Below are 11,557 nucleotides of genomic sequence, written 5' to 3'. Positions count from 1 at the left end.
TCACCCTCGGCAACGTTCAAGAAAAACTTTGAGACGGGGAGGCTACAACGTCGCGTAGCGGGGGATCAAATTTATATACGCGCGCTCTAAGGGGTGCCCCCCTCTTGGTCCCAACCGGAAACACCCATGCCCCCTGACCGGATGACTGGCTTTAATCCAGGGCCATGGAACCCTCATCCCGGCCCCTCTATTTGGTGTGTACACGGAAAGAGGTTACCAACTTACTAAACCGCATGTGGCAGCACGAAAGGGGAAGAACGGTAACGTGGCTCAGTCCACGTTAACGTTGGAGTTTATCGGACGACGTAAGGCTGGCATGCTACAACAATACCACCTTACTGCCTTTCATGTCACCACATGACTTGGCCATCTCTCATCAGAGATCACAGTAACTTCGGAACACACGGATAGTTGCCTTACATGCAACGAGACACTCACCGATGCTCATATGCCATGCACAAACCATTCAAGCGAACATGCAAAACACCTATCATATCAAAGGTTCAAACATGCTTGCCTGGTTCGGAGAAGTCGGAGTCTAGCTCGGCGAAGTTCGCGGCTCCGTCACCTCCTCCGGAACCTACGGTATAGCGAAATCGTACACTAAAGTAAAAATCACCGCGTGCATAAAAATTGTTCCACAAATTTTCCAAATAAATACTATAAAAAACTAGACAAAAATACAAGACTGACAGAAAAAGAATCAATCGAAAATCATCTTTTATTAAAAAGTTATAAGGGTTTTAGTCCAGGGACTAATCTGTGATGAAACAGAAAAGAACCAGGGACTTAACTGAGAAAACAGAAAACGGTTCGGAGTAAAAGGCGCCAACCCAAAGAGAAAACGTATTTGCCAGAAGGCGGCAACAGAAAACGGTTCGAGGGGGGAGAGAAGAGAGGCTGATGGGGGGGTCCACACGTCAGGTTTAAAAAGTTCGCCGGCGCCCGAAGGCTGCGGTGGTCACCGACGTTGAACCACGGCGAGGCAGGGAGATCGGAGGGTACCAAGATATTCAGTGTGTTCTTCTGCGTTCGTGGGTGGTGGACTTGGTCGTCGGAGAGCACCACGTCGACGGCGACACTTTCTCCGGCGGACGGTGGTTCGGGCGTTGGTGGAGAACTCCGGTGGGTGCTGCAAACTCCAAATTGAAGCGCGGGTCAGGAGAGTGGATGCATAAGGAAGCTACTGGCAAGAGCTGAGGGGTAAGGGTGCACGCACGGCAGCGAATCGAGCTGGGTCCCGTGGCGGGTCGAGGCGGCCGGAGTTGGGGAAGAAGGCTCCCTCGTGGCTCTACCAGTGGCTTGGCCTGGTATTGGTGGTGCGTAGGGGTGGTGTGAGTTCGAGTTCGAGCTCGGGGCCTCTATTTATAGGCGATCCGAGGGGGTGGCCGTGAACGGGGTAGCTCCGGCGAGCGATTACGGCGAGGCAGGGGTTGGGCAGGGAGTTTAAGTCGCCAGGCAACATCAGGGAGGTTCACTGGTGCCGTTCCCCTGCTAAACCTTGGTCGGGCTTGGCGTAATGCACCGATCCTTGACGGGGCGGCCGTACGGGCACGGCGGCGGCAGAGAGCGCGCTCTGCGCCTACCAGTTCATGACGAAGGATGGCAGCGTGCACGGGGGAGTGGAAGGCCACGCGGCGGCCTCGGGTGGCTTGGGCGGCGCTGGGCGGCGCCGTCCATGCTGCGCCTCTCTCTGGCGGCCGCAAAGCCACTGCTGCCGTCGCTCACGGGTGGCGCACCTCCTCCTGCTCATCGCCGACGCCCGCAAACCTCCAGGAGATCGTGCGGCGCAGAGATAAGAAGGAGAGAACAGGAAGCAAGGCGCCACCGCGGTACTGGCGAGATCGAGAACGGTCTCTGAAGAAAACGACAGTGCTCACTGAAACTGTTAACTGAACTTTCTGAACATGATAGAAACAGTGCCAGTCAGGTGTTCGACGAAATGATTTGGCATGAAGAAATTTTTTCCTGGAGCTGGGACTTGGTGAGGTGACCTCTCAATGCACCCAGAGGCTGCCTGAATTTTCTCAGATCTTTAGGAGGAGAATTCAAATGAATTTCATCAAATTTGGCAAATCTGGTCCAAACTTGCAGCAAGCAAAATTTGAAAAATTTGAACTGGAGACCAGTGGATCTTCATGGATCTTGGTTGAGGGCTCTAAGGACTAGCTAGGGAAATTGGTTTGGAGGCAGAACTCAAGGTAGAAAGGGTAGCTCCTTTGTAAATCTCCAAGAGCTAGAGTAGGAGGCAGAAATTGTTTTTGATGAGAAATAAATGGAAACAAATATATGGAGAGGTTCAACTTGCTGGATTTGAAATATATCATGATCCAAAGATGGGGAAAGGCTTATGGGAGGGGATTTCCACTTGGGTCATGGCAAGAGGGATTTTTGAAAGGGGGAAAGATCACTCCAAATGCCATAGGGCTATTTAACAGATTTTCAAAAATGTTTTTCCAAATGAAAAAATTTTGAGCCAACATGAGATGAAAAACCTCCAAGACCAAAATCAAGTCTTGGGTGAATCCAAACAAAAATATTTGTCACAAAAGAAATTTTTTTTGAGAGGAAGAGTTCATTAGAAGAAAATTTTAAATAACACCCCTCAAATCAAATAAAAGTTTGAAAAAGCCAAATAAATTTTTGGGTGTCACAACACCTACCCCCTTAGGAAAAATCTCGTCCTCGAGATTTTAGCTGATCCTCCAATAGATGTGGGTACTCTTCCTGAAGAAAATCTTCTCTTTCCCATGTAGCTTCATCCTCGGGGTGATTGCTCCACTGAACCTTGAAATTTTTTATTGTTTTCCAACGGGTTCTCCGTTCAGACTCTTCCAATATCTTTACTGGCCGCTCTCTGTAGGTGAGGTCTGGTTGCACATCAATACTCTCATGAGATACATGCTTCTCCGGGTTGTTCACACATTTCCTCAACTGTGAAACGTGAAACACGTCGTGGACGTCTGACAGCTCTTTGGGTAGGTCTAGCTGGTAGGCTACTGTGCCTTTTCGTGCAACTATGCAGAAGGGTCCAATAAATCTCGGTGCTAGCTTCCCCTTAATTTTGAACCGTTGCAGGCCCCTCATAGGAGACACTCGGAGGTATACGAATTTTTTTGAGAGCAAGAGTTCTTTAGAAGAAAATTTTAAATAACACCCCTCAAATCTAATGAAAGTTTGAAAAAGCCAAATAAAATTTTTGGGTGTCACAAATAGCTTCTTACTTGATCATGAGAAGTTTTATGAGTTGAGCTATTGTTATGATATATAATGATGCTAGAAAAAGTGATTGGAACTATCATTGATCAAACTTATGCACTTGCTAGCATTCACACTTCATAAATTATTTCTTTTATCATTTACCTACTCGAGGACGAGCAGGAATTAAGCTTGGGGATGCTGATACGTCTCCAATGTATCTATAATTTATGAAGTATTCATGCCATGTTTACAATAGTTTTATATGATTTTGGTATGATTTGATTAGAACTAACTCGGACTGACGCTGTTTTCAGCAGAACTACCATAGTGTTGTTTTTGTGCAGAAATAAAAGTTCTCGGAATGCGAATAATCAACGGAGAATTTTTCTGGAAAATATAAAAAATACTGGAACAAAAATCTACCGGAGGGGAGTCCTATGGGCCCCACGAGGATAGGTGGCGCGCCCACCCCCCTAGGGCGCGCCCCTGTGCCTCGTGGACTCCCCGTGGGGCCCCTGACTTGTTCTCGACGCCAACCTCTCCTATAAATGCCCAAACCTCCAGAAAATAACCTAGATCGGAAGTTCCGCCGCCGCAAGCCTCTGTAGCCACGAGAAATCAATCTAGGCCCTCTCTGGCACCCTGCCGGAGGGGGCCATCATCACCGGAGGCCATGGAGGAGGATCCCAGAGGGGCCATCATCACCATGAAGGCCAAGGACCAGAGGGAGAACCTCTCCCCATCTAGGGGGGAGGCCATGGAGGAGGAAGCACAAGGGGGAGAATCTCTCCTCCTCTCTCTCGGTGGCGTCGGAGTGCCATCGGGAGGGGAATCATCACCGCGGTGATCGTCTTCATCAACATCACCATCATCAGCACCATCCTCATCTATTTTACGCGGTCCACTCTCCCGCACCCCGCTGTAATCCCTACTTGAACATGGTGCTTTATGCCACATATTATGATCCAATGATGTGTTGCCATCCTATGATGTTTTGAGTAAATATCCTTTGTCTTTGGGTTGATTGATGATCTAGATTGGTATGGGTTGTATGTTTTATTTTGGTGCTGTCCTATTGTGCCCTCCGTGTCGCGCAAGCCTGAGGGATTCCCGCTGTAGGGTGTTGCAATACATTCATGATTCGCTTATAGTGGGTTGCTTGAGTGACAGAAGCATAAACCCGAGTAAGGGGGTTGTGGCATATGGGATAAAGGGGACTTGATGCTTTAATCCTATGGTTGGGTTTTACCTTAATGATCTTTAGTAGTTGCGGATGCTTGCTAGAGTTCCAATCATAAGTGCATATGATCCAAGAAGAGAAAGTATGTTAGCTTATGCCTCTCCCTCATATGAAATTGCAACGACGACTACCGGTCTTGTTAACGATTGCCTAGGATAATTCCGCACACCGACCCATCATTATTGCACACTCGCTGTTTATAATATTTAGTAATATATTCGAACTTTATGATAACAGCACTTATTTTTATGTTTTAGCTCTCTGATATCATGCAAAGTTATCCTCTTCATACCCACAATGTAGTTTTATTTCTTGTTTCTAGTTGGAAGCAAACGTTCGGTGTACGTAGAGTCGTATCAGTGGCAGATAGGACTTGAGAGAATATTGATCTTACCTTTAGCTCCTTGTGGGTTCGACACTCCATACTTATCACTTCCACCTTTGGGAATTGCTACGATGATTCCCTGCACTTGGGGATTATCATGGTGTCTCGGTCATGTCTGCATAGTTCTTGAACCCGCAGGGTCTACACACTTAATGTTTGGTGACGATATAAGTATAGTTGAGTCATTATGGTGGTTACCGAAGGTTGTTCTGAGTCCTGGATGAGATCGCGGATGTGACGAGGAACTCCGGAATGGTCCGGAGGTGAAGATCGATATATTGGACGAAGGGTATTGGAGTCTGGAATTGTTCTGGGGGTACCGGATGATGACCAGCGTCACCGAAAGGGGTTTCGGGGGCCCCCAGCAAGTGTTGGGGGGGCATGGGCCAAGGGGAGGGGGCAACCCATCTCACTAAGGAGCTGAGCGCCCCCTCACCCTATCTCACGTAATAGGTGGGTTGGGGCATTCCCCTAGGGCTTCCCACCTCCCGGCTTGGGGGCAACTCACCCTAGGGAGATCCCATCTGCCCTGGCCGCCACCCCCCTAGGGGAAAGCCTAGGGGCGCCGCCCCCTCCTCCCTTCCCCTACATATAGATATGTAGACAGAGGGCAGCCGCACCCGAAGAGCACATCTCCACGCAACGGCGCTGCCTCTCCTCTCCCTTGCATCCCTTTTCCTCTCTGTAGTGCTTAGCGAAGCTCTGCTGAGATTCCGCCACCACCACTGCCACCACGCCGTCGTGCTGCCGGAGGACTCGAGCTACTACTTCACCATCGCTCGCTGGATCGAGGAGGTGAAGGTGTCATCAAGCCGTACGTGTGTTGAACGTGGAGGTGCCGTCCATTTGGCACTTGGATCGGGAGTTCGTGGGACGGATCGTGGTTGGATCGCGAAGATGTTTGACTACATCAACAACGTTTCTTAACGCTTCTTCTTAGCGATCTACAAGGGTATGTAGATGTAATCTCTCCTCTCGTAGATGGTCATCTCCTATATTGATCTTGGTGAGCGAAGGAAATTTTTTGTTTCCCATGTAACATTCCCCGAATGTGGTATCAGAGCTAGGTCTATGCGTAGATGACATCACGAGTAGAAGAAAAAGGAGTTTGTGCGCGTTGATATTCAGATTGCTTCCTTCCTTGGTCTTTTCTTGATTCAGCGGTATTGTGGGATGAAGCGGCCCGGACCAACTTTACATGTCCACGTACATGAGGCCGGCTCCATCGACAGACATGTGACTTTGTTGCATAAAGATGGTTGGCGGGTGTCTATCTCTCCCACCTAAGTTGAATCTGATTCGACAAAGGCGGTCCTTGTAGAAGGTTAAATAGTAACTTGCATATCACCGTTGCGGCTTTGCGTAGGTAAGAATCATTCTTGCTAGATACCCATAGCAGCCACGTAAAACATGCAACAACAATTAGAGGATGTCTAACTTGTTTTTGCAGGGTATGTTGTGATATGATATGGCCAAAGACATGATGAGATATATTTGATGTATGAGATGATCATGTTTGTAATAGTTTATATCAACTTGCATGTTGATGCATACGGCAACCGGCAGGAGCCATATGGTTGTCTTTAATTATTGTATGACCTGCATGTCAATCATTAAGCGCTATGTAATGCTTTACTTTATCGCTAAGCGGTAGCAATAGTAGTAGAAGCATGGTTGATGTTGGGGATATTACCACTGGGCGTAAACCGGCCAATATAGGCCGGGTTAACCCCATAAGTAGTTCATTATATCTGAAGCCCATGAAGACAGACGGTGACGCTTTATGAAGGCCCAGGGCCCAAAGCCGGTTTAAGGCATGTAGACATAAACCGGTATTAATATGTAAACTTGTGTTGTAAGATAGAAAGAGCAGAGGCCGAGCCGGACACGTTTATGAGCCGGCCTAGGGATTCTGTAAACCGACGGGCGTCAACCCATATGTATAAGGGGACGACCCGGCGGCGGTTCAAGGAGAATAGACAACAACTCGAGACTCAGGCAAAGCGTATTCGCTCCCTGGTCATCGAAACCCCAGCAATTCCATCACAACTAGACGTAGGCTTTTACCTTCATCGTAAGGGGCCAAACTAGTATAAAAACTCTCGTGTCCCTTGTCCGGTTTAACCCCTTTAAGCTAATCCGTAGCGATGGCTCCACGACTAAGTCCTTTCACGAGGACATCTGCCATGACAAAACCATGACAGTTGGCGCCCACCGTGGGGCTATCGCACGGTGGTTTCAAGTTCTTGGAGAGCAGCTTCGAAGGACTCAAGGGTTATGCTGTGGGCCGGATGACCAAGAGTCTTCGCGGCAAGCTCTACATCGACATGTAGGCTGGGGCCCCGAGGCCGGCTCAATCGAGTACGGGTACCGGGTCCCCTTTGGTGGCATACACGTTTTCATTGGCAAGATCGGCGAACCGGGCCCTGAGCCGGACATCTGCACCGACCTCGTCGAAACGGCTCAGCGTGCGAGATCTGCCCGGGTCAAGCCTATCATGAAGCGTGCCTTCGTGGGAGTCATCCATGGAGGGGAATCTGAGGATATATCGGAATCTGGTGGTGAAACCGTCGTTTATTCCGGCGACGAGTCATCGACCGGAGAGACCTAGTCGTTATATCAGTTACAAGATAGCCGGATTGGGGGCTGTTCCGGTGGCGACAGTATTCCGGACCCCTTTGATCTGCCAAACCGGGTTGCGATCTTCATGGCCGGTATGCAACTGACGCTCCACTCTTCGACCGCAGCGGCGATGATTTCCGGATCGGCAGCGGCAACAGCGGCCGGGGCAGGAGGCCCTGTGCGACCGCCGGCTCAGGTTCTATCTGATTTGTTTGACGCGTTGGCAACGCTGATGGCGGAGGTTAACCCGGCGGATCAGGATGCACACAATGCGGAAATCGCGAAGGTGAAAGATCAGATCACCCAGGCCAAAGCTGACTTAGCAGCAGAGGATACCAGGATGGCTGCGGAGCGGGCCGCTTTGGATGCACAAGCTTACCGGATTATGCTAGATCAGAGTGCGTCGAACGAAGTCCTGAAGAGGAGGTACTGATCTCGCCTGCCGCCGGTTTATGACGCTAGAAACCTCTTTAACACCCCAGGAACAGGGACCAGTAATCCGCTGGTGGTAAACCGGGCGGAGGCACCTGGAGCAGGGGCGCCGTTTCAGCCACGTTTGGTGGATCCGCCTCGTCAGAACAACATTGTAACACCGCATGTCCCAACGCCACTGGGTCATTACTCTAACCCGATCGAAAACATTATCGCTGTCGCTTCACAGCTGGCGGCCATCCCGATCGAAGGCGATTCTCCGGCGGCGGTCGAGACACGTCGGGTTAAAGAGCTTCTTCAGACAGCCTTGGTTCAACAGGAGGCTTATTCATATAGTCGCGATCGGATTCATTCCCCTCCCCGTCCAAGCCGGAGTTACAGCAGGTGTATGGATGAACGGGCAGTGTCAAGCAATGCGCAGAACTGTTATCCGCCCCGTGGCAATAACCCGGCGGGTGGTGCTGGTGATGCTCAGGAGGTGGTGGACCGGGCTCGGGCACGCAGAGAGGCCGAGTTAGCGGCGCAGCATGAAGCCCGTCAGCTTACTCCAGTTCGTCCAACCACGTCGGTGGAACTAGGAGTTACTTATAGTTCTTTGGGAGTGACGTGTCTCGTCCCAGCGTTGCGCAATGTACGCCTGCCCAAGGATTTCAAAGGCCCGCGCAAGGTGCCGAATTACACCGCCGATTTATCCCCTGAGACATGGGTCGAAAGCTATGAGATGGCCATGGAGATGCTGGATGTGGATGATGCGGCATGTGCGAAATACTTCGCCATGATGCTAGAAGGGACGGCCTGCACTTGGCTAAAGAGCTTACCGGCTAATTCTATCAGGTCATGGGCTGAGTTGAGAGCCCGGTTTATCCAGAATTTCAAGGATACATGCAAGCAGCCCATGTCAATTGTGGACTTAGCCGCCTGTGTCCAAGAGGAAGGAGAGTCAACAACCCATTGGGTGCGCCGGGTTTCGGAAATTTTGCATTCATCGGACCGCATCAACGCTGATACCGCAGTTTTAACATTGGAAGGAAATTGCCAGTTTGAACCCCTGAAGTTGAAGTTGGGACGGCTCAAACGTCATGTAATGACATGGGAACCCTCATGGCTGCTCTGGTGAAGTATGCCGACTCTTATAGTACCAAGGATCCTGAGTCTGACGATGATAAGACAGGGAAGGGAAAAAGGAGCGGCAACGCCAAGGGGCAGCACCACAACCCGGCGGGTCATGGAAACGGCGGCAAGCGTAAAGCGGACCACGGCTTAGACTTTGTGGCTAATACCAGCACGTAGGACAAGCGCCAACAGCGTAAGGGTAAACCACCCTAGCGCGGTGGAGGACCAAGTCCTAACCCGGACCGCCTGTCTTATCTGTTGAACCAGCCTTGCCCAAAACATGGTGCGAAGGAGAATCCGTCCACGCACCTCTGGAAAGATTGCTACATCATGCAGGAGTTCAAAAATTCTAATTCTTTCCGGTATGATCATGGACCGGGTGGCGGTTCGGGCCCCGGGTCTCATGGGTTGGGTTACGGTGGAGGCAGTTCCGGTTCAGGTTTTCACGGTAACCAGAGCGGGCATGGCAATCAAGGCAATCAGGGCAACCAAGGTGGTTATAACAAGCAGGGGAATCAGCAAGAGCAGCAGCAGCAGTCGGGTTACCAGAGCAACCCGAAGCAGTTGAATAGCGGACAGTATCATGTCTTCACCACTAGCCTGGACAAGCGCGATCAGAAGCTTCACAAAAGGGCAGTGAATGTCGTTGAACCGGCGGTGCCCCGTTATTTGCGCTGGTCCGAGCAGCCGATTGTGTGGAGTAGAGAAGATCATCCGCCCCGGGTTGACAATCCGGGTCATCTGGCACTGGTGGTGGCACCTCAGGTGGGAGGTTATAAGTTCACTAAGGTACTCATGGATGGAGGGAGTAGTATCAATATCCTTTATTATGAAACTTTCCGTCGCATGGGGTTAACAGATAAAAATCTTAAACCGTCCAATACGGTGTTCCATGGTGTGGTGCCTGGTAAATCGGCATATCCTGTTGGTAAGATAGCTCTGGAGGTGGATTTTGGAGATGAGCATGACTCAAGATCAGAAACGTTGACCTTTGAAGTGGTGAAAATCAAAAGCCCATATCATGCCCTGTTTGGACGACCGGCTTATGCTAAGTTTATGGCACGACCTTGTTATGTCTATCTGCAGCTCAAGATGCCGGGAAACAAGGGAACTATAACCATGCATGGGAGCCGCAAGATCGCTCTGGAGTGTGAAGAAGATGATGCGGCTTATGCTGAGTCGGTTTGTGCAACAGAAGAGTTGAAGTTTTACAAAGACAATGTTGATCCGGCAGATATGACTTCATTGAAGAAACCAACTACAGAGCATGATCCGGTCCTGAAGTTTAAATCGGCTGATGAGACTAAGCTTGTTGACTTCATGCCTGGCGATTCGTCCAAGCAGTTTAGCATCAGCGCTAACTTGGATCCAAAATAGGAAAGCGCGCTAATCGAGTTCATTCATGAGAATCGGGACATCTTTGCGTGGAAGCCTTCTGACATGCCAGGTGTACCGAGAGAACTTGCTGAGCACACTCTCAATGTTGATCCCAAGTATAAACCGGTCAAGCAGTTTCTCCGCCGCTTCAATGAAGAAAGACGCAAGGCTATTGGAGAAGAAGTAGGCAGGCTCTTGGCGGCTGGATTTATCGTTGAAGTATTCCATCCTGAGTGGTTGGCTAATCCGGTGCTGGTCCTTAAGAAGAACGACACTTGGCGTATGTGTGTGGACTACACAGATCTCAACAAAGCTTGTCCAGCAGATCCTTTTGCCCTCCCCCGTATTGATCAAATTATTGATGCTACGGCGGGTTGCGAGCATTTAAGCTTTTTGGATGCATATTCTGGTTATCATCAGATCAAAATGGCAGTTAAGGACCAGGAGAAGACAGCCTTCATAACTCCTTTTGGAGCCTTCTGCTATGTGTCCATGCCCTTTGGGCTCAAGAGTGCCCAGGCGACTTATCAACGGTGTGTGCAGAATTGTCTTCATAAACAGATCGGCCGCAATGTTCACGCCTATGTGGATGATATTGTGGTGAAATCAAGGAAGAAGAAGACATTGATTGATGACTTGGAGGAAACCTTCGATAACCTGCGGGTTTTCAAAATGATGCTTAATCTGGCCAAGTGCGTCTTTGGTGTACCTGCAGGCAAGCTCTTGGGCTTTTTGGTGTCTAACAGGGACATTGAAGCTAATCCGAAAAAGATCAAAGCCATCACCTCCTTGGCCAACCGAAGTGTATCAATGATGTTCAACGCCTGGCGGGCTGGATTGCCGCGTTGAGCCGGTTTATCAGTCGCCTTGGCGAGAAGGCCATCCCTTTATATCAGATGCTGAAGAAAACAGATAACTTCGTCTGGAGTGATGCCGCTAATGAAGCGTTTGAGCACTTAAAGCGGCAGCTGGCTAATCCGCCGGTTCTTGCTGCTCCGGTTGACAAAGAGCCATTGTTGCTATATGTAGCAGCTAACACTCAGGCTCTTAGTGTGGCTATTGTGGTGGAGCGCAAAGAGGCAGGAAAGGAATATCCGGTTCAGCGGCCGATTTACTATATCAGTGAAGTACTTATCGAGTCCAAGCAGAGGTACCCACATTGGCAAAAATTGGTGTATGGGGTTTTT

The sequence above is a fragment of the Triticum aestivum genome, chromosome 6D (genome assembly GCF_018294505.1).
Source record: "Triticum aestivum cultivar Chinese Spring chromosome 6D, IWGSC CS RefSeq v2.1, whole genome shotgun sequence".
NCBI classification, from domain to species: domain Eukaryota; kingdom Viridiplantae; phylum Streptophyta; class Magnoliopsida; order Poales; family Poaceae; genus Triticum; species Triticum aestivum.
This window is presented reverse-complemented; position numbering follows the sequence as displayed.